The sequence below is a fragment of the Coffea arabica genome, chromosome 11c, assembly GCF_036785885.1.
Source record: "Coffea arabica cultivar ET-39 chromosome 11c, Coffea Arabica ET-39 HiFi, whole genome shotgun sequence".
Classification (NCBI taxonomy): domain Eukaryota; kingdom Viridiplantae; phylum Streptophyta; class Magnoliopsida; order Gentianales; family Rubiaceae; genus Coffea; species Coffea arabica.
Window position 1 is genome coordinate 20227271 of NC_092330.1, and position 22898 is coordinate 20250168.

The 22898-nt window shown below is 43.9% G+C and overlaps 8 non-coding genes and 18 pseudogenes across 8 annotated transcripts; all 26 read left to right on the forward strand.

The window, feature by feature from the left end:
- Nucleotides 1-296: 296 nt before the first annotated feature.
- Nucleotides 297-414, forward strand: LOC140019500 (5S ribosomal RNA; annotated as a pseudogene).
- Nucleotides 415-1339: 925 nt separating this feature from the next.
- LOC140020053 (5S ribosomal RNA) lies at nucleotides 1340-1463 on the forward strand (annotated as a pseudogene).
- A 919-nt stretch (nucleotides 1464-2382) lies between these two features.
- Nucleotides 2383-2500, forward strand: LOC140019501 (5S ribosomal RNA; annotated as a pseudogene).
- Nucleotides 2501-3427: 927 nt separating this feature from the next.
- Nucleotides 3428-3546, forward strand: LOC140017773 (5S ribosomal RNA). The gene has a single exon (XR_011824079.1). It is a non-coding gene; the product is annotated as a 5S ribosomal RNA (ribosomal RNA).
- A 413-nt stretch (nucleotides 3547-3959) lies between these two features.
- Nucleotides 3960-4077, forward strand: LOC140018621 (5S ribosomal RNA; annotated as a pseudogene).
- Nucleotides 4078-5002: 925 nt separating this feature from the next.
- Nucleotides 5003-5120, forward strand: LOC140019502 (5S ribosomal RNA; annotated as a pseudogene).
- Nucleotides 5121-6047: 927 nt separating this feature from the next.
- Nucleotides 6048-6166, forward strand: LOC140017474 (5S ribosomal RNA). The gene has a single exon (XR_011823783.1). It is a non-coding gene; the product is annotated as a 5S ribosomal RNA (ribosomal RNA).
- Nucleotides 6167-6577: 411 nt separating this feature from the next.
- On the forward strand, nucleotides 6578-6695 carry LOC140018622 (5S ribosomal RNA; annotated as a pseudogene).
- Nucleotides 6696-7622: 927 nt separating this feature from the next.
- On the forward strand, nucleotides 7623-7741 carry LOC140017774 (5S ribosomal RNA). Its single transcript, XR_011824080.1, has one exon. It is a non-coding gene; the product is annotated as a 5S ribosomal RNA (ribosomal RNA).
- A 411-nt stretch (nucleotides 7742-8152) lies between these two features.
- Nucleotides 8153-8270, forward strand: LOC140019504 (5S ribosomal RNA; annotated as a pseudogene).
- A 925-nt stretch (nucleotides 8271-9195) lies between these two features.
- Nucleotides 9196-9313, forward strand: LOC140020402 (5S ribosomal RNA; annotated as a pseudogene).
- A 925-nt stretch (nucleotides 9314-10238) lies between these two features.
- On the forward strand, nucleotides 10239-10356 carry LOC140019505 (5S ribosomal RNA; annotated as a pseudogene).
- A 927-nt stretch (nucleotides 10357-11283) lies between these two features.
- On the forward strand, nucleotides 11284-11402 carry LOC140017775 (5S ribosomal RNA). The gene has a single exon (XR_011824081.1). It is a non-coding gene; the product is annotated as a 5S ribosomal RNA (ribosomal RNA).
- Nucleotides 11403-11815: 413 nt separating this feature from the next.
- LOC140018623 (5S ribosomal RNA) lies at nucleotides 11816-11933 on the forward strand (annotated as a pseudogene).
- Nucleotides 11934-12858: 925 nt separating this feature from the next.
- On the forward strand, nucleotides 12859-12976 carry LOC140019506 (5S ribosomal RNA; annotated as a pseudogene).
- Nucleotides 12977-13903: 927 nt separating this feature from the next.
- On the forward strand, nucleotides 13904-14022 carry LOC140017485 (5S ribosomal RNA). Its single transcript, XR_011823794.1, has one exon. It is a non-coding gene; the product is annotated as a 5S ribosomal RNA (ribosomal RNA).
- Nucleotides 14023-14433: 411 nt separating this feature from the next.
- On the forward strand, nucleotides 14434-14551 carry LOC140018625 (5S ribosomal RNA; annotated as a pseudogene).
- Nucleotides 14552-15478: 927 nt separating this feature from the next.
- Nucleotides 15479-15597, forward strand: LOC140017776 (5S ribosomal RNA). Its single transcript, XR_011824082.1, has one exon. It is a non-coding gene; the product is annotated as a 5S ribosomal RNA (ribosomal RNA).
- Nucleotides 15598-16008: 411 nt separating this feature from the next.
- Nucleotides 16009-16126, forward strand: LOC140019507 (5S ribosomal RNA; annotated as a pseudogene).
- Nucleotides 16127-17051: 925 nt separating this feature from the next.
- On the forward strand, nucleotides 17052-17169 carry LOC140020403 (5S ribosomal RNA; annotated as a pseudogene).
- Nucleotides 17170-18094: 925 nt separating this feature from the next.
- Nucleotides 18095-18212, forward strand: LOC140019508 (5S ribosomal RNA; annotated as a pseudogene).
- A 927-nt stretch (nucleotides 18213-19139) lies between these two features.
- LOC140017777 (5S ribosomal RNA) lies at nucleotides 19140-19258 on the forward strand. The gene has a single exon (XR_011824083.1). It is a non-coding gene; the product is annotated as a 5S ribosomal RNA (ribosomal RNA).
- A 413-nt stretch (nucleotides 19259-19671) lies between these two features.
- Nucleotides 19672-19789, forward strand: LOC140018626 (5S ribosomal RNA; annotated as a pseudogene).
- A 925-nt stretch (nucleotides 19790-20714) lies between these two features.
- On the forward strand, nucleotides 20715-20832 carry LOC140019510 (5S ribosomal RNA; annotated as a pseudogene).
- Nucleotides 20833-21759: 927 nt separating this feature from the next.
- LOC140017497 (5S ribosomal RNA) lies at nucleotides 21760-21878 on the forward strand. Its single transcript, XR_011823806.1, has one exon. It is a non-coding gene; the product is annotated as a 5S ribosomal RNA (ribosomal RNA).
- Nucleotides 21879-22289: 411 nt separating this feature from the next.
- LOC140018627 (5S ribosomal RNA) lies at nucleotides 22290-22407 on the forward strand (annotated as a pseudogene).
- The last annotated feature ends 491 nt before the right edge of the window (nucleotides 22408-22898 follow it).

Genomic DNA, 22898 nt, shown 5'->3' on the forward strand with positions numbered 1-22898 from the left:
TGAAGGCGCGAGACAAGTCAGGAACGGTACGGCTGGATCGAAGCCCGGATCGTCGGTCAAAGTTGTCGGCGCAAATGCATAAGCGCAAGCGTGAAGGATCAATTTCAGGATAATTGAGAGTTGTGCGACGAGGGAAAAAAAAGGTGCAAAGCAACAAGAAAAAAATATAAAAGTAAATAAATAAAAGGATGAGAGGAAATTCATGAATTGACGCTTAGAATGAATTCGGGTCCAGAAAAGCCAAACTGCTTCACAGGACGTGGCAGTTTAAAAGAATAAAGCGAAAGGAACATGGCGGGTGCGATCATACCAGCACTAATGCACCGGATCCCATCAGAACTTCGAAGTTAAGCGTGCTTGGGCGACAGTAGTACTAGGATGGGTGACCCTAGGCCGGTCAACGGGTCGGGTCTACACCCGGATCCGGATCGGATCCCTGAAATTTTTGCGGGTATGGGTAGGGATTTAATTCCGTTATCCGGATCCGGATCCGTTTTTTCAAACAAAAAAACGGGTCGGATACGGAATATAGTATTCCGACCCGTATTAGACCCGGATCCGGATATAAATGATTTAATAATTTATAAAAAATATATATTATCAATATAATTTGATTAGGATGATGTATTTGAGTAAAATCAATTTGATTTATTTTCTTATTTGGTTTTTTCTTTGCATTAGCTAGAAATTTGTTTACAAATATATCTTTTTCTCTTTTTTGTTAGAAATTATAAATTTTGGCAAATTTGTTCGGGTAGACCCGACCCGGATCCGAGACTCGCCGGGTCCGGATCCGGAACACCGAATAAAAGACCCGTCGGGTAAACGGGTCGGCTCCGGGTCCGGGTCCGGAATAATGAATTCCGGCCCGGACCCGGCCCGTTGACACCCCTAGGTGACCCCCTGGGAAATCCTCGTGTTGCACCCCTCCCTTTTTTGTTTCGAAATCCAAATTTTCCCTTCGTTCTTTATGCTGTAGTAATTTAGCTCCGTCGGAACGATTGCTTTATATTTTGCTTCTCATCGAAGCATGAAGGCGGATCTGAAGGCGCGAGACAAGTCAGGAACGGTACGGCTGAATCGAAGCCCGGATCGTCGGTCAATGTTGTCGGCGCAAATGCATAAGCGCAAGCGTGAAGGATCAATTTCAGGATAATTGAGAGTTGTGCGACGAGGGAAAAAAAAGGTGCAAAGCAACAAGAAAAAAATATAAAAGTAAATAAATAAAAGGATGAGAGGAAATTCATGAATTGACGCTTAGAATGAATTCGGGTCCAGAAAAGCCAAACTGCTTCACAGGACGTGGCAGTTTAAAAGAATAAAGCGAAAGGAACATGGCGGGTGCGATCATACCAGCACTAATGCACCGGATCCCATCAGAACTTCGAAGTTAAGCGTGCTTGGGCGACAGTAGTACTAGGATGGGTGACCCTAGGCCTGTCAACGGGTCGGGTCTACACCCGGATCCGGATCGGATCCCTGAAATTTTTGCGGGTATGGGTAGGGATTTAATTCCGTTATCCGGATCCGGATCCGTTTTTTCAAACAAAAAAACGGGTCGGATACGGAATATAGTATTCCGACCCGTATTAGACCCGGATCCGGATATAAATGATTTAATAATTTATAAAAAATATATATTATCAATATAATTTGATTAGGATGATGTATTTGAGTAAAATCAATTTGATTTATTTTCTTATTTGGTTTTTTCTTTGCATTAGCTAGAAATTTGTTTACAAATATATCTTTTTCTCTTTTTTGTTAGAAATTATAAATTTTGGCAAATTTGTTCGGGTAGACCCGACCCGGATCCGAGACTCGCCGGGTCCGGATCCGGAACACCGAATAAAAGACCCGTCGGGTAAACGGGTCGGCTCCGGGTCCGGGTCCGGAATAATGAATTCCGGCCCGGACCCGGCCCGTTGACACCCCTAGGTGACCCCCTGGGAAATCCTCGTGTTGCACCCCTCCCTTTTTTGTTTCGAAATCCAAATTTTCCCTTCGTTCTTTATGCTGTAGTAATTTAGCTCCGTCGGAACGATTGCTTTATATTTTGCTTCTCATCGAAGCATGAAGGCGGATCTGAAGGCGCGAGACAAGTCAGGAACGGTACGGCTGGATCGAAGCCCGGATCGTCGGTCAAAGTTGTCGGCGCAAATGCATAAGCGCAAGCGTGAAGGATCAATTTCAGGATAATTGAGAGTTGTGCGACGAGGGAAAAAAAAGGTGCAAAGCAACAAGAAAAAAATATAAAAGTAAATAAATAAAAGGATGAGAGGAAATTCATGAATTGACGCTTAGAATGAATTCGGGTCCAGAAAAGCCAAACTGCTTCACAGGACGTGGCAGTTTAAAAGAATAAAGCGAAAGGAACATGGCGGGTGCGATCATACCAGCACTAATGCACCGGATCCCATCAGAACTTCGAAGTTAAGCGTGCTTGGGCGACAGTAGTACTAGGATGGGTGACCCTAGGCCGGTCAACGGGTCGGGTCTACACCCGGATCCGGATCGGATCCCTGAAATTTTTGCGGGTATGGGTAGGGATTTAATTCCGTTATCCGGATCCGGATCCGTTTTTTCAAACAAAAAAACGGGTCGGATACGGAATATAGTATTCCGACCCGTATTAGACCCGGATTCGGATATAAATGATTTAATAATTTATAAAAAATATATATTATCAATATAATTTGATTAGGATGATGTATTTGAGTAAAATCAATTTGATTTATTTTCTTATTTGGTTTTTTCTTTGCATTAGCTAGAAATTAGTTTACAAATATATCTTTTTCTCTTTTTTGTTAGAAATTATAAATTTTGGCAAATTTGTTCGGGTAGACCCGACCCGGATCCGAGACTCGCCGGGTCCGGATCCGGAACACCGAATAAAAGACCCGTCGGGTAAACGGGTCGGCTCCGGGTCCGGGTCCGGAATAATGAATTCCGGCCCGGACCCGGCCCGTTGACACCCCTAGGTGACCCCCTGGGAAATCCTCGTGTTGCACCCCTCCCTTTTTTGTTTCGAAATCCAAATTTCCCCTTCGTTCTTTATGCTGTAGTAATTTAGCTCCGTCGGAACGATTGCTTTATATTTTGCTTCTCATCGAAGCATGAAGGCGGATCTGAAGGCGCGAGACAAGTCAGGAACGGTACGGCTGGATCGAAACCCGGATCGTCGGTCAAAGTTGTCGGCGCAAATGTATAAGTGCAAGCGTGAAGGATCAATTTCAGAATAATTGAGAGTTGCGCGACGAGGGAAAAAAAAATGGTGCAAATCAACAAGAAAAAAATGTAAAAGTAAATAAATAAAAGGATGAGGGGAAATTCTTGAATTGACGCTTAAAATGAATTCGGGTCCAGAAAAGCCACACTGCTTCACAGGACGGGGCAGTTTAAAAGAATAAAGCGAAAGGAACATGGTGGGTGCGATCATACCAGCACTAATGCACCGGATCCCATCAGAACTCCGAAGTTAAGCATGCTTGGGCGAGAGTAGTACTAGGATGGGTGACCCCCTGGGAAGTCCTCGTGTTGCACCCCTCCCTTTTTTGTTTCGAAATCCAAATTTCCCCTTCGTTCTTTATGCTGTAGTAATTTAGCTCCGTCGGAACGATTGCTTTATATTTTGCTTCTTATCGAAGCATGAAGGCGGATCTGAAGGCGCGAGACAAGTCAGGAACGGTACGGCTGGATCGAAGCCCGGATCGTCGGTCAAAGTTGTCGGCGCAAATGTATAAGTGCAAGCGTGAAGGATCAATTTCAGAATAATTGAGAGTTGCGCGACGAGGGAAAAAAAAATGGTGCAAATCAACAAGAAAAAAATGTAAAAGTAAATAAATAAAAGGATGAGGGGAAATTCTTGAATTGACGCTTAAAATGAATTCGGGTCCAGAAAAGCCAAACTGCTTCACAGGACGTGGCAGTTTAAAAGAATAAAGCGAAAGAAACATGGCGGGTGCGATCATACCAGCACTAATGCACCGGATCCCATCAGAACTCCGAAGTTAAGCGTGCTTGGGCGACAGTAGTACTAGGATGGGTGACCCTAGGCCTGTCAACGGGTCGGGTCTAGACCCGGATCCGGATCGGATCGCTGAAATTTTTTCGGGTATGGGTAGGGATTTAATTCCGTTATCCGGATCCGGATCCGTTTTTTCAAACAAAAAAATGGGTCGGATACGGAATATAGTATTCCGACCCGTATTAGACCCGGATCCGGATATAAATGATTTAATAATTTATAAAAAATATATATTATCAATATAATTTGATTAGGATGATGTATTTGAGTAAAATCAATTTGATTTATTTTCTTATTTGGTTTTTTCTTTGCATTAGTTAGAAATTAGTTTACAAATATATTTTTTTCTCTTTTTTGTTAGAAATTATAAATTTTGGCAAATTTGTTCGGGTAGACCCGACCCGGATCCGAGACTCGCCGGGTCCGGATCCGGAACACAGAATAAAAGACCCGTCGGGTAAACGGGTCGGATCCGGGTCCGGGTCCGGAATAATGAATTCCGGCCCGGACCCGGCCCGTTGACACCCCTAGGTGACCCCCTGGGAAATCCTCGTGTTGCACCCCTCCCTTTTTTGTTTCGAAATCCAAATTTCCCCTTCGTTCTTTATGCTGTAGTAATTTAGCTCCGTCGGAACGATTGCTTTATATTTTGCTTCTCATCGAAGCATGAAGGCGGATCTGAAGGCGCGAGACAAGTCAGGAACGGTACGGCTGGATCGAAGCCCGGATCGTCGGTCAAAGTTGTCGGCGCAAATGCATAAGCGCAAGCGTGAAGGATCAATTTCAGGATAATTGAGAGTTGTGCGACGAGGGAAAAAAAAGGTGCAAAGCAACAAGAAAAAAATATAAAAGTAAATAAATAAAAGGATGAGAGGAAATTCATGAATTGACGCTTAGAATGAATTCGGGTCCAGAAAAGCCAAACTGCTTCACAGGACGTGGCAGTTTAAAAGAATAAAGCGAAAGGAACATGGCGGGTGCGATCATACCAGCACTAATGCACCGGATCCCATCAGAACTTCGAAGTTAAGCGTGCTTGGGCGACAGTAGTACTAGGATGGGTGACCCTAGGCCGGTCAACGGGTCGGGTCTACACCCGGATCCGGATCGGATCCCTGAAATTTTTGCGGGTATGGGTAGGGATTTAATTCCGTTATCCGGATCCGGATCCGTTTTTTCAAACAAAAAAACGGGTCGGATACGGAATATAGTATTCCGACCCGTATTAGACCCGGATTCGGATATAAATGATTTAATAATTTATAAAAAATATATATTATCAATATAATTTGATTAGGATGATGTATTTGAGTAAAATCAATTTGATTTATTTTCTTATTTGGTTTTTTCTTTGCATTAGCTAGAAATTAGTTTACAAATATATCTTTTTCTCTTTTTTGTTAGAAATTATAAATTTTGGCAAATTTGTTCGGGTAGACCCGACCCGGATCCGAGACTCGCCGGGTCCGGATCCGGAACACCGAATAAAAGACCCGTCGGGTAAACGGGTCGGCTCCGGGTCCGGGTCCGGAATAATGAATTCCGGCCCGGACCCGGCCCGTTGACACCCCTAGGTGACCCCCTGGGAAATCCTCGTGTTGCACCCCTCCCTTTTTTGTTTCGAAATCCAAATTTTCCCTTCGTTCTTTATGCTGTAGTAATTTAGCTCCGTCGGAACGATTGCTTTATATTTTGCTTCTCATCGAAGCATGAAGGCGGATCTGAAGGCGCGAGACAAGTCAGGAACGGTACGGCTGGATCGAAGCCCGGATCGTCGGTCAAAGTTGTCGGCGCAAATGTATAAGCGCAAGCGTGAAGGATCAATTTCAGGATAATTGAGAGTTGCGCGACGAGGGAAAAAAAAATGGTGCAAATCAACAAGAAAAAAATGTAAAAGTAAATAAATAAAAGGATGAGGGGAAATTCTTGAATTGACGCTTAAAATGAATTCGGGTCCAGAAAAGCCACACTGCTTCACAGGACGGGGCAGTTTAAAAGAATAAAGCGAAAGGAACATGGCGGGTGCGATCATACCAGCACTAATGCACCGGATCCCATCAGAACTCCGAAGTTAAGCGTGCTTGGGCGAGAGTAGTACTAGGATGGGTGACCCCCTGGGAAGTCCTCGTGTTGCACCCCTCCCTTTTTTGTTTCGAAATCCAAATTTCCCCTTCGTTCTTTATGCTGTAGTAATTTAGCTCCGTCGGAACGATTGCTTGATATTTTGCTTCTCATCGAAGCATGAAGGCGGATCTGAAGGCGCGAGACAAGTCAGGAACGGTACGGCTGGATCGAAGCCCGGATCGTCGGTCAAAGTTGTCGGCGCAAATGTATAAGCGGAAGCGTGAAGGATCAATTTCAGGATAATTGAGAGTTGTGCGACGAGGGAAAAAAAAGGTGCAAAGCAACAAGAAAAAAATATAAAAGTAAATAAATAAAAGGATGAGAGGAAATTCATGAATTGACGCTTAGAATGAATTCGGGTCCAGAAAAGCCAAACTGCTTCACAGGACGTGGCAGTTTAAAAGAATAAAGCGAAAGGAACATGGCGGGTGCGATCATACCAGCACTAATGCACCGGATCCCATCAGAACTCCGAAGTTAAGCGTGCTTGGGCGACAGTAGTACTAGGATGGGTGACCCTAGGCCTGTCAACGGGTCGGGTCTAGACCCGGATCCGGATCGGATCGCTGAAATTTTTTCGGGTATGGGTAGGGATTTAATTCCGTTATCCGGATCCGGATCCGTTTTTTCAAACAAAAAAACGGGTCGGATACGGAATATAGTATTCCGACCCGTACTAGACCCGGATCCGGATATAAATGATTTAATAATTTATAAAAAATATATATTATCAATATAATTTGATTAGGATGATGTATTTGAGTAAAATCAATTTGATTTATTTTCTTATTTGGTTTTTTCTTTGCATTAGTTAGAAATTAGTTTACAAATATATTTTTTTTTCTTTTTTGTTAGAAATTATAAATTTTGGCAAATTTGTTCGGGTAGACCCGACCCGGATCCGAGACTCGCCGGGTCCGGATCCGGAACACAGAATAAAAGACCCGTCGGGTAAACGGGTCGGATCCGGGTCCGGGTCCGGAATAATGAATTCCGGCCCGGACCCGGCCCGTTGACACCCCTAGGTGACCCCCTGGGAAATCCTCGTGTTGCACCCCTCCCTTTTTTGTTTCGAAATCCAAATTTCCCCTTCGTTCTTTATGCTGTAGTAATTTAGCTCCGTCGGAACGATTGCTTTATATTTTGCTTCTCATCGAAGCATGAAGGCGGATCTGAAGGCGCGAGACAAGTCAGGAACGGTACGGCTGGATCGAAACCCGGATCGTCGGTCAAAGTTGTCGGCGCAAATGTATAAGTGCAAGCGTGAAGGATCAATTTCAGAATAATTGAGAGTTGCGCGACGAGGGAAAAAAAAATGGTGCAAATCAACAAGAAAAAAATGTAAAAGTAAATAAATAAAAGGATGAGGGGAAATTCTTGAATTGACGCTTAAAATGAATTCGGGTCCAGAAAAGCCACACTGCTTCACAGGACGGGGCAGTTTAAAAGAATAAAGCGAAAGGAACATGGTGGGTGCGATCATACCAGCACTAATGCACCGGATCCCATCAGAACTCCGAAGTTAAGCATGCTTGGGCGAGAGTAGTACTAGGATGGGTGACCCCCTGGGAAGTCCTCGTGTTGCACCCCTCCCTTTTTTGTTTCGAAATCCAAATTTCCCCTTCGTTCTTTATGCTGTAGTAATTTAGCTCCGTCGGAACGATTGCTTTATATTTTGCTTCTTATCGAAGCATGAAGGCGGATCTGAAGGCGCGAGACAAGTCAGGAACGGTACGGCTGGATCGAAGCCCGGATCGTCGGTCAAAGTTGTCGGCGCAAATGTATAAGCGCAAGCGTGAAGGATCAATTTCAGGATAATTGAGAGTTGTGCGACGAGGGAAAAAAAAGGTGCAAAGCAACAAGAAAAAAATATAAAAGTAAATAAATAAAAGGATGAGAAGAAATTCATGAATTGACGCTTAGAATGAATTCGGGTCCAGAAAAGCCAAACTGCTTCACAGGACGTGGCAGTTTAAAAGAATAAAGCGAAAGGAACATGGCGGGTGCGATCATACCAGCACTAATGCACCGGATCCCATCAGAACTTCGAAGTTAAGCGTGCTTGGGCGACAGTAGTACTAGGATGGGTGACCCTAGGCCGGTCAACGGGTCGGGTCTACACCCGGATCCGGATCGGATCCTTGAAATTTTTGCTGGTATGGGTAAGGATTTAATTCCGTTATCCGGATCCGGATCCGTTTTTTCAAACAAAAAAACGGGTCGGATACGGAATATAGTATTCCGACCCGTACTAGACCCGGATCCGGATATAAATGATTTAATAATTTATAAAAAATATATATTATCAATATAATTTGATTAGGATGATGTATTTGAGTAAAATCAATTTGATTTATTTTCTTATTTGGTTTTTTCTTTGCATTAGCTAGAAATTAGTTTACAAATATATCTTTTTCTCTTTTTTGTTAGAAATTATAAATTTTGGCAAATTTGTTCGGGTAGACCCGACCCGGATCCGAGACTCGCCGGGTCCGGATCCGGAACACCGAATAAAAGACCCGTCGGGTAAACGGGTCGGATCCGGGTCCGGGTCCGGAATAAAGAATTCCGGCCCGGACCCGGCCCGTTGACACCCCTAGGTGACCCCCTGGGAAATCCTCGTGTTGCACCCCTCCCTTTTTTGTTTCGAAATCCAAATTTTCCCTTCGTTCTTTATGCTGTAGTAATTTAGCTCCGTCGGAACGATTGCTTTATATTTTGCTTCTCATCGAAGCATGAAGGCGGATCTGAAGGCGCGAGACAAGTCAGGAACGGTACGGCTGAATCGAAGCCCGGATCGTCGGTCAATGTTGTCGGCGCAAATGCATAAGCGCAAGCGTGAAGGATCAATTTCAGGATAATTGAGAGTTGTGCGACGAGGGAAAAAAAAGGTGCAAAGCAACAAGAAAAAAATATAAAAGTAAATAAATAAAAGGATGAGAGGAAATTCATGAATTGACGCTTAGAATGAATTCGGGTCCAGAAAAGCCAAACTGCTTCACAGGACGTGGCAGTTTAAAAGAATAAAGCGAAAGGAACATGGCGGGTGTGATCATACCAGCACTAATGCACCGGATCCCATCAGAACTTCGAAGTTAAGCGTGCTTGGGCGACAGTAGTACTAGGATGGGTGACCCTAGGCCGGTCAACGGGTCGGGTCTACACCCGGATCCGGATCGGATCCCTGAAATTTTTGCGGGTATGGGTAGGGATTTAATTCCGTTATCCGGATCCGGATCCGTTTTTTCAAACAAAAAAACGGGTCGGATACGGAATATAGTATTCCGACCCGTATTAGACCCGGATCCGGATATAAATGATTTAATAATTTATAAAAAATATATATTATCAATATAATTTGATTAGGATGATGTATTTGAGTAAAATCAATTTGATTTATTTTCTTATTTGGTTTTTTCTTTGCATTAGCTAGAAATTTGTTTACAAATATATCTTTTTCTCTTTTTTGTTAGAAATTATAAATTTTGGCAAATTTGTTCGGGTAGACCCGACCCGGATCCGAGACTCGCCGGGTCCGGATCCGGAACACCGAATAAAAGACCCGTCGGGTAAACGGGTCGGCTCCGGGTCCGGGTCCGGAATAATGAATTCCGGCCCGGACCCGGCCCGTTGACACCCCTAGGTGACCCCCTGGGAAATCCTCGTGTTGCACCCCTCCCTTTTTTGTTTCGAAATCCAAATTTTCCCTTCGTTCTTTATGCTGTAGTAATTTAGCTCCGTCGGAACGATTGCTTTATATTTTGCTTCTCATCGAAGCATGAAGGCGGATCTGAAGGCGCGAGACAAGTCAGGAACGGTACGGCTGGATCGAAGCCCGGATCGTCGGTCAAAGTTGTCGGCGCAAATGCATAAGCGCAAGCGTGAAGGATCAATTTCAGGATAATTGAGAGTTGTGCGACGAGGGAAAAAAAAGGTGCAAAGCAACAAGAAAAAAATATAAAAGTAAATAAATAAAAGGATGAGAGGAAATTCATGAATTGACGCTTAGAATGAATTCGGGTCCAGAAAAGCCAAACTGCTTCACAGGACGTGGCAGTTTAAAAGAATAAAGCGAAAGGAACATGGCGGGTGCGATCATACCAGCACTAATGCACCGGATCCCATCAGAACTTCGAAGTTAAGCGTGCTTGGGCGACAGTAGTACTAGGATGGGTGACCCTAGGCCGGTCAACGGGTCGGGTCTACACCCGGATCCGGATCGGATCCCTGAAATTTTTGCGGGTATGGGTAGGGATTTAATTCCGTTATCCGGATCCGGATCCGTTTTTTCAAACAAAAAAACGGGTCGGATACGGAATATAGTATTCCGACCCGTATTAGACCCGGATTCGGATATAAATGATTTAATAATTTATAAAAAATATATATTATCAATATAATTTGATTAGGATGATGTATTTGAGTAAAATCAATTTGATTTATTTTCTTATTTGGTTTTTTCTTTGCATTAGCTAGAAATTAGTTTACAAATATATCTTTTTCTCTTTTTTGTTAGAAATTATAAATTTTGGCAAATTTGTTCGGGTAGACCCGACCCGGATCCGAGACTCGCCGGGTCCGGATCCGGAACACCGAATAAAAGACCCGTCGGGTAAACGGGTCGGCTCCGGGTCCGGGTCCGGAATAATGAATTCCGGCCCGGACCCGGCCCGTTGACACCCCTAGGTGACCCCCTGGGAAATCCTCGTGTTGCACCCCTCCCTTTTTTGTTTCGAAATCCAAATTTCCCCTTCGTTCTTTATGCTGTAGTAATTTAGCTCCGTCGGAACGATTGCTTTATATTTTGCTTCTCATCGAAGCATGAAGGCGGATCTGAAGGCGCGAGACAAGTCAGGAACGGTACGGCTGGATCGAAACCCGGATCGTCGGTCAAAGTTGTCGGCGCAAATGTATAAGTGCAAGCGTGAAGGATCAATTTCAGAATAATTGAGAGTTGCGCGACGAGGGAAAAAAAAATGGTGCAAATCAACAAGAAAAAAATGTAAAAGTAAATAAATAAAAGGATGAGGGGAAATTCTTGAATTGACGCTTAAAATGAATTCGGGTCCAGAAAAGCCACACTGCTTCACAGGACGGGGCAGTTTAAAAGAATAAAGCGAAAGGAACATGGTGGGTGCGATCATACCAGCACTAATGCACCGGATCCCATCAGAACTCCGAAGTTAAGCATGCTTGGGCGAGAGTAGTACTAGGATGGGTGACCCCCTGGGAAGTCCTCGTGTTGCACCCCTCCCTTTTTTGTTTCGAAATCCAAATTTCCCCTTCGTTCTTTATGCTGTAGTAATTTAGCTCCGTCGGAACGATTGCTTTATATTTTGCTTCTTATCGAAGCATGAAGGCGGATCTGAAGGCGCGAGACAAGTCAGGAACGGTACGGCTGGATCGAAGCCCGGATCGTCGGTCAAAGTTGTCGGCGCAAATGTATAAGTGCAAGCGTGAAGGATCAATTTCAGAATAATTGAGAGTTGCGCGACGAGGGAAAAAAAAATGGTGCAAATCAACAAGAAAAAAATGTAAAAGTAAATAAATAAAAGGATGAGGGGAAATTCTTGAATTGACGCTTAAAATGAATTCGGGTCCAGAAAAGCCAAACTGCTTCACAGGACGTGGCAGTTTAAAAGAATAAAGCGAAAGAAACATGGCGGGTGCGATCATACCAGCACTAATGCACCGGATCCCATCAGAACTCCGAAGTTAAGCGTGCTTGGGCGACAGTAGTACTAGGATGGGTGACCCTAGGCCTGTCAACGGGTCGGGTCTAGACCCGGATCCGGATCGGATCGCTGAAATTTTTTCGGGTATGGGTAGGGATTTAATTCCGTTATCCGGATCCGGATCCGTTTTTTCAAACAAAAAAATGGGTCGGATACGGAATATAGTATTCCGACCCGTATTAGACCCGGATCCGGATATAAATGATTTAATAATTTATAAAAAATATATATTATCAATATAATTTGATTAGGATGATGTATTTGAGTAAAATCAATTTGATTTATTTTCTTATTTGGTTTTTTCTTTGCATTAGTTAGAAATTAGTTTACAAATATATTTTTTTCTCTTTTTTGTTAGAAATTATAAATTTTGGCAAATTTGTTCGGGTAGACCCGACCCGGATCCGAGACTCGCCGGGTCCGGATCCGGAACACAGAATAAAAGACCCGTCGGGTAAACGGGTCGGATCCGGGTCCGGGTCCGGAATAATGAATTCCGGCCCGGACCCGGCCCGTTGACACCCCTAGGTGACCCCCTGGGAAATCCTCGTGTTGCACCCCTCCCTTTTTTGTTTCGAAATCCAAATTTCCCCTTCGTTCTTTATGCTGTAGTAATTTAGCTCCGTCGGAACGATTGCTTTATATTTTGCTTCTCATCGAAGCATGAAGGCGGATCTGAAGGCGCGAGACAAGTCAGGAACGGTACGGCTGGATCGAAGCCCGGATCGTCGGTCAAAGTTGTCGGCGCAAATGCATAAGCGCAAGCGTGAAGGATCAATTTCAGGATAATTGAGAGTTGTGCGACGAGGGAAAAAAAAGGTGCAAAGCAACAAGAAAAAAATATAAAAGTAAATAAATAAAAGGATGAGAGGAAATTCATGAATTGACGCTTAGAATGAATTCGGGTCCAGAAAAGCCAAACTGCTTCACAGGACGTGGCAGTTTAAAAGAATAAAGCGAAAGGAACATGGCGGGTGCGATCATACCAGCACTAATGCACCGGATCCCATCAGAACTTCGAAGTTAAGCGTGCTTGGGCGACAGTAGTACTAGGATGGGTGACCCTAGGCCGGTCAACGGGTCGGGTCTACACCCGGATCCGGATCGGATCCCTGAAATTTTTGCGGGTATGGGTAGGGATTTAATTCCGTTATCCGGATCCGGATCCGTTTTTTCAAACAAAAAAACGGGTCGGATACGGAATATAGTATTCCGACCCGTATTAGACCCGGATTCGGATATAAATGATTTAATAATTTATAAAAAATATATATTATCAATATAATTTGATTAGGATGATGTATTTGAGTAAAATCAATTTGATTTATTTTCTTATTTGGTTTTTTCTTTGCATTAGCTAGAAATTAGTTTACAAATATATCTTTTTCTCTTTTTTGTTAGAAATTATAAATTTTGGCAAATTTGTTCGGGTAGACCCGACCCGGATCCGAGACTCGCCGGGTCCGGATCCGGAACACCGAATAAAAGACCCGTCGGGTAAACGGGTCGGCTCCGGGTCCGGGTCCGGAATAATGAATTCCGGCCCGGACCCGGCCCGTTGACACCCCTAGGTGACCCCCTGGGAAATCCTCGTGTTGCACCCCTCCCTTTTTTGTTTCGAAATCCAAATTTTCCCTTCGTTCTTTATGCTGTAGTAATTTAGCTCCGTCGGAACGATTGCTTTATATTTTGCTTCTCATCGAAGCATGAAGGCGGATCTGAAGGCGCGAGACAAGTCAGGAACGGTACGGCTGGATCGAAGCCCGGATCGTCGGTCAAAGTTGTCGGCGCAAATGTATAAGCGCAAGCGTGAAGGATCAATTTCAGGATAATTGAGAGTTGCGCGACGAGGGAAAAAAAAATGGTGCAAATCAACAAGAAAAAAATGTAAAAGTAAATAAATAAAAGGATGAGGGGAAATTCTTGAATTGACGCTTAAAATGAATTCGGGTCCAGAAAAGCCACACTGCTTCACAGGACGGGGCAGTTTAAAAGAATAAAGCGAAAGGAACATGGCGGGTGCGATCATACCAGCACTAATGCACCGGATCCCATCAGAACTCCGAAGTTAAGCGTGCTTGGGCGAGAGTAGTACTAGGATGGGTGACCCCCTGGGAAGTCCTCGTGTTGCACCCCTCCCTTTTTTGTTTCGAAATCCAAATTTCCCCTTCGTTCTTTATGCTGTAGTAATTTAGCTCCGTCGGAACGATTGCTTGATATTTTGCTTCTCATCGAAGCATGAAGGCGGATCTGAAGGCGCGAGACAAGTCAGGAACGGTACGGCTGGATCGAAGCCCGGATCGTCGGTCAAAGTTGTCGGCGCAAATGTATAAGCGGAAGCGTGAAGGATCAATTTCAGGATAATTGAGAGTTGTGCGACGAGGGAAAAAAAAGGTGCAAAGCAACAAGAAAAAAATATAAAAGTAAATAAATAAAAGGATGAGAGGAAATTCATGAATTGACGCTTAGAATGAATTCGGGTCCAGAAAAGCCAAACTGCTTCACAGGACGTGGCAGTTTAAAAGAATAAAGCGAAAGGAACATGGCGGGTGCGATCATACCAGCACTAATGCACCGGATCCCATCAGAACTCCGAAGTTAAGCGTGCTTGGGCGACAGTAGTACTAGGATGGGTGACCCTAGGCCTGTCAACGGGTCGGGTCTAGACCCGGATCCGGATCGGATCGCTGAAATTTTTTCGGGTATGGGTAGGGATTTAATTCCGTTATCCGGATCCGGATCCGTTTTTTCAAACAAAAAAACGGGTCGGATACGGAATATAGTATTCCGACCCGTACTAGACCCGGATCCGGATATAAATGATTTAATAATTTATAAAAAATATATATTATCAATATAATTTGATTAGGATGATGTATTTGAGTAAAATCAATTTGATTTATTTTCTTATTTGGTTTTTTCTTTGCATTAGTTAGAAATTAGTTTACAAATATATTTTTTTTTCTTTTTTGTTAGAAATTATAAATTTTGGCAAATTTGTTCGGGTAGACCCGACCCGGATCCGAGACTCGCCGGGTCCGGATCCGGAACACAGAATAAAAGACCCGTCGGGTAAACGGGTCGGATCCGGGTCCGGGTCCGGAATAATGAATTCCGGCCCGGACCCGGCCCGTTGACACCCCTAGGTGACCCCCTGGGAAATCCTCGTGTTGCACCCCTCCCTTTTTTGTTTCGAAATCCAAATTTCCCCTTCGTTCTTTATGCTGTAGTAATTTAGCTCCGTCGGAACGATTGCTTTATATTTTGCTTCTCATCGAAGCATGAAGGCGGATCTGAAGGCGCGAGACAAGTCAGGAACGGTACGGCTGGATCGAAACCCGGATCGTCGGTCAAAGTTGTCGGCGCAAATGTATAAGTGCAAGCGTGAAGGATCAATTTCAGAATAATTGAGAGTTGCGCGACGAGGGAAAAAAAAATGGTGCAAATCAACAAGAAAAAAATGTAAAAGTAAATAAATAAAAGGATGAGGGGAAATTCTTGAATTGACGCTTAAAATGAATTCGGGTCCAGAAAAGCCACACTGCTTCACAGGACGGGGCAGTTTAAAAGAATAAAGCGAAAGGAACATGGTGGGTGCGATCATACCAGCACTAATGCACCGGATCCCATCAGAACTCCGAAGTTAAGCATGCTTGGGCGAGAGTAGTACTAGGATGGGTGACCCCCTGGGAAGTCCTCGTGTTGCACCCCTCCCTTTTTTGTTTCGAAATCCAAATTTCCCCTTCGTTCTTTATGCTGTAGTAATTTAGCTCCGTCGGAACGATTGCTTTATATTTTGCTTCTTATCGAAGCATGAAGGCGGATCTGAAGGCGCGAGACAAGTCAGGAACGGTACGGCTGGATCGAAGCCCGGATCGTCGGTCAAAGTTGTCGGCGCAAATGTATAAGCGCAAGCGTGAAGGATCAATTTCAGGATAATTGAGAGTTGTGCGACGAGGGAAAAAAAAGGTGCAAAGCAACAAGAAAAAAATATAAAAGTAAATAAATAAAAGGATGAGAAGAAATTCATGAATTGACGCTTAGAATGAATTCGGGTCCAGAAAAGCCAAACTGCTTCACAGGACGTGGCAGTTTAAAAGAATAAAGCGAAAGGAACATGGCGGGTGCGATCATACCAGCACTAATGCACCGGATCCCATCAGAACTTCGAAGTTAAGCGTGCTTGGGCGACAGTAGTACTAGGATGGGTGACCCTAGGCCGGTCAACGGGTCGGGTCTACACCCGGATCCGGATCGGATCCTTGAAATTTTTGCTGGTATGGGTAAGGATTTAATTCCGTTATCCGGATCCGGATCCGTTTTTTCAAACAAAAAAACGGGTCGGATACGGAATATAGTATTCCGACCCGTACTAGACCCGGATCCGGATATAAATGATTTAATAATTTATAAAAAATATATATTATCAATATAATTTGATTAGGATGATGTATTTGAGTAAAATCAATTTGATTTATTTTCTTATTTGGTTTTTTCTTTGCATTAGCTAGAAATTAGTTTACAAATATATCTTTTTCTCTTTTTTGTTAGAAATTATAAATTTTGGCAAATTTGTTCGGGTAGACCCGACCCGGATCCGAGACTCGCCGGGTCCGGATCCGGAACACCGAATAAAAGACCCGTCGGGTAAACGGGTCGGATCCGGGTCCGGGTCCGGAATAAAGAATTCCGGCCCGGACCCGGCCCGTTGACACCCCTAGGTGACCCCCTGGGAAATCCTCGTGTTGCACCCCTCCCTTTTTTGTTTCGAAATCCAAATTTTCCCTTCGTTCTTTATGCTGTAGTAATTTAGCTCCGTCGGAACGATTGCTTTATATTTTGCTTCTCATCGAAGCATGAAGGCGGATCTGAAGGCGCGAGACAAGTCAGGAACGGTACGGCTGAATCGAAGCCCGGATCGTCGGTCAATGTTGTCGGCGCAAATGCATAAGCGCAAGCGTGAAGGATCAATTTCAGGATAATTGAGAGTTGTGCGACGAGGGAAAAAAAAGGTGCAAAGCAACAAGAAAAAAATATAAAAGTAAATAAATAAAAGGATGAGAGGAAATTCATGAATTGACGCTTAGAATGAATTCGGGTCCAGAAAAGCCAAACTGCTTCACAGGACGTGGCAGTTTAAAAGAATAAAGCGAAAGGAACATGGCGGGTGTGATCATACCAGCACTAATGCACCGGATCCCATCAGAACTTCGAAGTTAAGCGTGCTTGGGCGACAGTAGTACTAGGATGGGTGACCCTAGGCCGGTCAACGGGTCGGGTCTACACCCGGATCCGGATCGGATCCCTGAAATTTTTGCGGGTATGGGTAGGGATTTAATTCCGTTATCCGGATCCGGATCCGTTTTTTCAAACAAAAAAACGGGTCGGATACGGAATATAGTATTCCGACCCGTATTAGACCCGGATCCGGATATAAATGATTTAATAATTTATAAAAAATATATATTATCAATATAATTTGATTAGGATGATGTATTTGAGTAAAATCAATTTGATTTATTTTCTTATTTGGTTTTTTCTTTGCATTAGCTAGAAATTTGTTTACAAATATATCTTTTTCTCTTTTTTGTTAGAAATTATAAATTTTGGCAAATTTGTTCGGGTAGACCCGACCCGGATCCGAGACTCGCCGGGTCCGGATCCGGAACACCGAATAAAAGACCCGTCGGGTAAACGGGTCGGCTCCGGGTCCGGGTCCGGAATAATGAATTCCGGCCCGGACCCGGCCCGTTGACACCCCTAGGTGACCCCCTGGGAAATCCTCGTGTTGCACCCCTCCCTTTTTTGTTTCGAAATCCAAATTTTCCCTTCGTTCTTTATGCTGTAGTAATTTAGCTCCGTCGGAACGATTGCTTTATATTTTGCTTCTCATCGAAGCATGAAGGCGGATCTGAAGGCGCGAGACAAGTCAGGAACGGTACGGCTGGATCGAAGCCCGGATCGTCGGTCAAAGTTGTCGGCGCAAATGCATAAGCGCAAGCGTGAAGGATCAATTTCAGGATAATTGAGAGTTGTGCGACGAGGGAAAAAAAAGGTGCAAAGCAACAAGAAAAAAATATAAAAGTAAATAAATAAAAGGATGAGAGGAAATTCATGAATTGACGCTTAGAATGAATTCGGGTCCAGAAAAGCCAAACTGCTTCACAGGACGTGGCAGTTTAAAAGAATAAAGCGAAAGGAACATGGCGGGTGCGATCATACCAGCACTAATGCACCGGATCCCATCAGAACTTCGAAGTTAAGCGTGCTTGGGCGACAGTAGTACTAGGATGGGTGACCCTAGGCCGGTCAACGGGTCGGGTCTACACCCGGATCCGGATCGGATCCCTGAAATTTTTGCGGGTATGGGTAGGGATTTAATTCCGTTATCCGGATCCGGATCCGTTTTTTCAAACAAAAAAACGGGTCGGATACGGAATATAGTATTCCGACCCGTATTAGACCCGGATTCGGATATAAATGATTTAATAATTTATAAAAAATATATATTATCAATATAATTTGATTAGGATGATGTATTTGAGTAAAATCAATTTGATTTATTTTCTTATTTGGTTTTTTCTTTGCATTAGCTAGAAATTAGTTTACAAATATATCTTTTTCTCTTTTTTGTTAGAAATTATAAATTTTGGCAAATTTGTTCGGGTAGACCCGACCCGGATCCGAGACTCGCCGGGTCCGGATCCGGAACACCGAATAAAAGACCCGTCGGGTAAACGGGTCGGCTCCGGGTCCGGGTCCGGAATAATGAATTCCGGCCCGGACCCGGCCCGTTGACACCCCTAGGTGACCCCCTGGGAAATCCTCGTGTTGCACCCCTCCCTTTTTTGTTTCGAAATCCAAATTTCCCCTTCGTTCTTTATGCTGTAGTAATTTAGCTCCGTCGGAACGATTGCTTTATATTTTGCTTCTCATCGAAGCATGAAGGCGGATCTGAAGGCGCGAGACAAGTCAGGAACGGTACGGCTGGATCGAAACCCGGATCGTCGGTCAAAGTTGTCGGCGCAAATGTATAAGTGCAAGCGTGAAGGATCAATTTCAGAATAATTGAGAGTTGCGCGACGAGGGAAAAAAAAATGGTGCAAATCAACAAGAAAAAAATGTAAAAGTAAATAAATAAAAGGATGAGGGGAAATTCTTGAATTGACGCTTAAAATGAATTCGGGTCCAGAAAAGCCACACTGCTTCACAGGACGGGGCAGTTTAAAAGAATAAAGCGAAAGGAACATGGTGGGTGCGATCATACCAGCACTAATGCACCGGATCCCATCAGAACTCCGAAGTTAAGCATGCTTGGGCGAGAGTAGTACTAGGATGGGTGACCCCCTGGGAAGTCCTCGTGTTGCACCCCTCCCTTTTTTGTTTCGAAATCCAAATTTCCCCTTCGTTCTTTATGCTGTAGTAATTTAGCTCCGTCGGAACGATTGCTTTATATTTTGCTTCTTATCGAAGCATGAAGGCGGATCTGAAGGCGCGAGACAAGTCAGGAACGGTACGGCTGGATCGAAGCCCGGATCGTCGGTCAAAGTTGTCGGCGCAAATGTATAAGTGCAAGCGTGAAGGATCAATTTCAGAATAATTGAGAGTTGCGCGACGAGGGAAAAAAAAATGGTGCAAATCAACAAGAAAAAAATGTAAAAGTAAATAAATAAAAGGATGAGGGGAAATTCTTGAATTGACGCTTAAAATGAATTCGGGTCCAGAAAAGCCAAACTGCTTCACAGGACGTGGCAGTTTAAAAGAATAAAGCGAAAGAAACATGGCGGGTGCGATCATACCAGCACTAATGCACCGGATCCCATCAGAACTCCGAAGTTAAGCGTGCTTGGGCGACAGTAGTACTAGGATGGGTGACCCTAGGCCTGTCAACGGGTCGGGTCTAGACCCGGATCCGGATCGGATCGCTGAAATTTTTTCGGGTATGGGTAGGGATTTAATTCCGTTATCCGGATCCGGATCCGTTTTTTCAAACAAAAAAATGGGTCGGATACGGAATATAGTATTCCGACCCGTATTAGACCCGGATCCGGATATAAATGATTTAATAATTTATAAAAAATATATATTATCAATATAATTTGATTAGGATGATGTATTTGAGTAAAATCAATTTGATTTATTTTCTTATTTGGTTTTTTCTTTGCATTAGTTAGAAATTAGTTTACAAATATATTTTTTTCTCTTTTTTGTTAGAAATTATAAATTTTGGCAAATTTGTTCGGGTAGACCCGACCCGGATCCGAGACTCGCCGGGTCCGGATCCGGAACACAGAATAAAAGACCCGTCGGGTAAACGGGTCGGATCCGGGTCCGGGTCCGGAATAATGAATTCCGGCCCGGACCCGGCCCGTTGACACCCCTAGGTGACCCCCTGGGAAATCCTCGTGTTGCACCCCTCCCTTTTTTGTTTCGAAATCCAAATTTCCCCTTCGTTCTTTATGCTGTAGTAATTTAGCTCCGTCGGAACGATTGCTTTATATTTTGCTTCTCATCGAAGCATGAAGGCGGATCTGAAGGCGCGAGACAAGTCAGGAACGGTACGGCTGGATCGAAGCCCGGATCGTCGGTCAAAGTTGTCGGCGCAAATGCATAAGCGCAAGCGTGAAGGATCAATTTCAGGATAATTGAGAGTTGTGCGACGAGGGAAAAAAAAGGTGCAAAGCAACAAGAAAAAAATATAAAAGTAAATAAATAAAAGGATGAGAGGAAATTCATGAATTGACGCTTAGAATGAATTCGGGTCCAGAAAAGCCAAACTGCTTCACAGGACGTGGCAGTTTAAAAGAATAAAGCGAAAGGAACATGGCGGGTGCGATCATACCAGCACTAATGCACCGGATCCCATCAGAACTTCGAAGTTAAGCGTGCTTGGGCGACAGTAGTACTAGGATGGGTGACCCTAGGCCGGTCAACGGGTCGGGTCTACACCCGGATCCGGATCGGATCCCTGAAATTTTTGCGGGTATGGGTAGGGATTTAATTCCGTTATCCGGATCCGGATCCGTTTTTTCAAACAAAAAAACGGGTCGGATACGGAATATAGTATTCCGACCCGTATTAGACCCGGATTCGGATATAAATGATTTAATAATTTATAAAAAATATATATTATCAATATAATTTGATTAGGATGATGTATTTGAGTAAAATCAATTTGATTTATTTTCTTATTTGGTTTTTTCTTTGCATTAGCTAGAAATTAGTTTACAAATATATCTTTTTCTCTTTTTTGTTAGAAATTATAAATTTTGGCAAATTTGTTCGGGTAGACCCGACCCGGATCCGAGACTCGCCGGGTCCGGATCCGGAACACCGAATAAAAGACCCGTCGGGTAAACGGGTCGGCTCCGGGTCCGGGTCCGGAATAATGAATTCCGGCCCGGACCCGGCCCGTTGACACCCCTAGGTGACCCCCTGGGAAATCCTCGTGTTGCACCCCTCCCTTTTTTGTTTCGAAATCCAAATTTTCCCTTCGTTCTTTATGCTGTAGTAATTTAGCTCCGTCGGAACGATTGCTTTATATTTTGCTTCTCATCGAAGCATGAAGGCGGATCTGAAGGCGCGAGACAAGTCAGGAACGGTACGGCTGGATCGAAGCCCGGATCGTCGGTCAAAGTTGTCGGCGCAAATGTATAAGCGCAAGCGTGAAGGATCAATTTCAGGATAATTGAGAGTTGCGCGACGAGGGAAAAAAAAATGGTGCAAATCAACAAGAAAAAAATGTAAAAGTAAATAAATAAAAGGATGAGGGGAAATTCTTGAATTGACGCTTAAAATGAATTCGGGTCCAGAAAAGCCACACTGCTTCACAGGACGGGGCAGTTTAAAAGAATAAAGCGAAAGGAACATGGCGGGTGCGATCATACCAGCACTAATGCACCGGATCCCATCAGAACTCCGAAGTTAAGCGTGCTTGGGCGAGAGTAGTACTAGGATGGGTGACCCCCTGGGAAGTCCTCGTGTTGCACCCCTCCCTTTTTTGTTTCGAAATCCAAATTTCCCCTTCGTTCTTTATGCTGTAGTAATTTAGCTCCGTCGGAACGATTGCTTGATATTTTGCTTCTCATCGAAGCATGAAGGCGGATCTGAAGGCGCGAGACAAGTCAGGAACGGTACGGCTGGATCGAAGCCCGGATCGTCGGTCAAAGTTGTCGGCGCAAATGTATAAGCGGAAGCGTGAAGGATCAATTTCAGGATAATTGAGAGTTGTGCGACGAGGGAAAAAAAAGGTGCAAAGCAACAAGAAAAAAATATAAAAGTAAATAAATAAAAGGATGAGAGGAAATTCATGAATTGACGCTTAGAATGAATTCGGGTCCAGAAAAGCCAAACTGCTTCACAGGACGTGGCAGTTTAAAAGAATAAAGCGAAAGGAACATGGCGGGTGCGATCATACCAGCACTAATGCACCGGATCCCATCAGAACTCCGAAGTTAAGCGTGCTTGGGCGACAGTAGTACTAGGATGGGTGACCCTAGGCCTGTCAACGGGTCGGGTCTAGACCCGGATCCGGATCGGATCGCTGAAATTTTTTCGGGTATGGGTAGGGATTTAATTCCGTTATCCGGATCCGGATCCGTTTTTTCAAACAAAAAAACGGGTCGGATACGGAATATAGTATTCCGACCCGTACTAGACCCGGATCCGGATATAAATGATTTAATAATTTATAAAAAATATATATTATCAATATAATTTGATTAGGATGATGTATTTGAGTAAAATCAATTTGATTTATTTTCTTATTTGGTTTTTTCTTTGCATTAGTTAGAAATTAGTTTACAAATATATTTTTTTTTCTTTTTTGTTAGAAATTATAAATTTTGGCAAATTTGTTCGGGTAGACCCGACCCGGATCCGAGACTCGCCGGGTCCGGATCCGGAACACAGAATAAAAGACCCGTCGGGTAAACGGGTCGGATCCGGGTCCGGGTCCGGAATAATGAATTCCGGCCCGGACCCGGCCCGTTGACACCCCTAGGTGACCCCCT